The following is a 3,761-nucleotide window of genomic DNA, read 5'->3' on the forward strand; positions in this document are numbered from 1 at the left end:
GAGTTTAAACCAGGATTCGCCAAAAATACATTCAAACAATTCAGAGAGCTACATATTTCAATGGTAAATGACTTGGTAGCAGAAAATGACATTTAAAGAGATACAAATAAAATATCAAACACATGATATTCCAATTTTTAGTTTTTTTCAAATTAGACATTATTTGTTGAAATTATCACAGAGAAATTTCCTGATTTAACAAAAAATTTAAGACTTTGTAAAAAAAAAAAAGGTGTGTATCAACAGGGGCTGATCTCGAGAATATATGAGGAATTAATTCTAGCATCAACTCCTCAGAATCATAATTATATGTTAAAATGGGCTGAAGTCCTCAATGTAGAAATAGATGGGGAAACCCGGGAGGATATCTGGGAATCGGCAGCTAAAACTTCCATTTGCACGATAACGAAGGGAAATTTATACAGTACAAAATTGTATTTTAATGGCACCAAATCCCCAGTGGGCTGAGCCAGGTCTCCCCAGGCACATCAGATGTATGCTGGAGAGGATGTGGTCTGAGAGGAGATATGATACATATATGCGGGCAGTATGTCCTTACTCGTGACCACTCAACAGATACCCACTCAGACCCAGGAACCTGCCAGAGGCTGGCCCCTCAACAGAAACCCACTCAGACTCAGGAACCTGCCAGAGGCTGGCCGTCAGACACCCACTCAGACTCAGGAACCTGCTAGAGGCTGGCCCCTCAACAGACACCCACTCAGACTCAGGAACCTGCCAGAGGCTGGCCGTCAGACACCCACTCAGACCCAGGAACCTGCCAGAGGCTGGCCCCTCAACAGACACCCACTCAGACTCAGGAACCTGCCAGAGGCTGGCCGTCAGACACCCACTCAGACTCAGGAACCTGCCAGAGGCTGGCCGTCAGACACCCACTCAGACTCAGGAACCTGCCAGAGGCTGGCCGTCAGACACCCACTCAGACTCAGGAACCTGCCAGAGGCTGGCCGTCAGACACCCACTCAGACTCAGGAACCTGCCAGAGGCTGGCCGTCAGACACCCACTCAGACTCAGGAACCTGCCAGAGGCTGGCCCCTCAACAGACACCCACTCAGACTCAGGAACCTGCCAGAGGCTGGCCCCTCAACAGACACCCACTCAGACTCAGGAACCTGCCAGAGGCTGGCCGTCAGACACCAACTCAGACTCAGGAACCTGCCAGAGGCTGGCCCCTCAACAGACACCCACTCAGACTCAGGAACCTGCCAGAGGCTGGCCGGCAGACACACTCAGAGACTGCCACAAAGAGCCCCTGCTTACATGTACCTCTTTATACTTTGGGGTGATAGGTGGGTAAGGGGCTTTCCCCCCAGCCTTGCAGAGAGGGACTGGGAGAGTGAGTCAGCCCTTACACAGGGATAGGTGGGTAAGGGGCTTTCCCCCCAGCCTTGCAGAGAGGGACTGGGAGAGTGAGTCCGCCCTTACACAGGGATAGGTGGGTAAGGGGCTTTCCCCCCAGCCTTGCAGAGAGGGATTGGGGGAGTGAGTCCGCCCTTACACAGGGATAGGTGGTGGTTTCTTTGCACATAGATGTATTTTGCCTTAAACTGTAGTTTAAAGTGACAGGCTGAATAAAGTCATGATTCATATCTCCCAAATCGGTCTCCCTGAGAACACCTCTGCACACGTCTCTTACGCTGATCTAACAAATCCCACAAAATCATCAGCGTTTTTCAACATGTATTCCTCCACAAATGATTCAACATTTAATATCAATGTGTGAGAAAGTATGTGACCCTTTAGGCTGCGGCCACGCTGCAGCGACGCGCGCTCATGCTTGAGCACTGTGACGTCACCAACTCTCTGAGCAGGAGCGCTGGCCTGCCCTGCAGGAATATACCAGCGTGAGCGGGGGCGTGGCACATAAGGGAGGGGGGGGGGGTGGCATTGCCTGGATCAGGGCGTGTCAGAGACAGAAGCATTGTGACATCACATTCGTTGTTGCCATGTCATGAGACCCTTCAGCACGCTTAGAAATCAATTTTGCCTGTCTCCCCAAGCGCAGAGCATTGAAAAGCATACGTGCACGTGTGTGTGCATGCGTGCGTGTGTGTGTGCGTGCGCGCGCGCACACAGTGTGGACATGTGCACCTACTATCATGTATTCGATTGCGCCAAGCGCGCGTCGCTGTACCGTGGTCGCAGCCTTAGATTCAGTGCCTGGTCGCTCCCCCTTGAGCAGCAATGACTTCAACTAAGTGTTTCCAGTTTCTGCTGGTCAGTCTCTCACATCGGGTTTGAGGAATTTTGGCCAATTTCTCCTTACAGAACTTTCGCTTCAGCTCACAGACGGATCGCCTGACATTTTCTTCGAGAATCTTCTGATATAATGCAGAATTCATGGATGTGTCAATGATGGCAAGCCACCCAGGTCCTGAGGCAACAAAGCAGCCCCAAACCGTCACACCTTCACCACCATGCTTGACGGTTGGGATGAGGTTCTTCTGTTCGAACACAGTTTTGGTTTTCGGCAAACATAACGTTTCTCATTGATGCCAAAAAGTTGTACCTTTGGCTCGTCTGTCCAGCGAAGTCTTGTGAATCATCTATGTGCTCTTTGGCGAACTTCAGATGGGCAGCAATGTTCTTTTTATAGAGCAGTGGCTTCCTCCTGGTCACGGAAATGCATCGCCAGGTGACGTTGAGGTGTCATTGGACGCAGCGAAGCTGAAGGAGGCGTCAACCAGTTGCAGTTGACTTAACATCCTTGGGTTAGTATATACTTCAGTATATAGGTAATTAAAGATATAGCAAAATGAGGACTGCACACACTGACATATCATATAACACACACAACCTTAAAAATACAAAAGACACAATTAACCAATGCTACATCCATTGTGACAAAATACATAGTTAAATACTTCAGTGTTAGTATTCTCATGAGTAAGGGTCATTTAAACACTTTGGCCAAAGCGTTATAAGCCTGCAGCCACGTCACGACATGACCAGTATGCAGCCACATCACGACATGACCAGGTCCTACCAGGTTCTGACGTTAGAGCTTGCTGGGATTGTGTGTTCATTCATTTTAATTTACAACTGGTACCAGTTGGCTGGAGGTTAGTGGCCCCTCCTCCCAGGGTTTAAGCTCGCCACACCCCACTTTTTAAGTAGCAGGTGTTTCCATGTACCTGTGCAGGACAGGTCCCCTGAGACCAGTCTCCCTCCCCCGCAGAGGTAACAGAATTCTCACAGGTAGTGTTAGGACCTGCATGCGCAACGTGCACTCCTCTAGTTATACACTCACAGGAACACCAGCACATACACATGTATGTAGTATTACCTTTTAATGAATACACACAAAGCGCAATCTATGTAATACTGCCCGTTTCTTCCGATGTAGCAGGGAGATGGACTCAGAACACATCGTGTTTCTAACTTTTCCCAGACAAAAAAGGAAATGTTCCTTAACCCATCACAAGAACCTAGAGATCCCTTAAAGAGGCAAAGTGATCCCTTAAAGAGGCACAGTGATCCCTTAAAGAGGCACGGTGATCCCTTAAAGTGGCAAAGTGATCCCTTAAAGAGGCACAGTGATCCCTTAAAGTGGCAAAGTGATCTCTTGCTCCTTCTATAATCCCTATGCTCACACAGATCTTTAACTCTTCCCTCTACTCTGGTACCTTTCCTTCATCCTTCAAGCATGCAACCGTTATACCATTACTCAAAAACAGCAAGCTTGACCCTACCTGTCCTTCTAACTATCGACCTGTCTCCCTCCTGCCTTTTGCCTCCA

The sequence above is a fragment of the Ascaphus truei genome, chromosome 3 (genome assembly GCF_040206685.1).
Source record: "Ascaphus truei isolate aAscTru1 chromosome 3, aAscTru1.hap1, whole genome shotgun sequence".
NCBI lineage: Eukaryota > Metazoa > Chordata > Amphibia > Anura > Ascaphidae > Ascaphus > Ascaphus truei.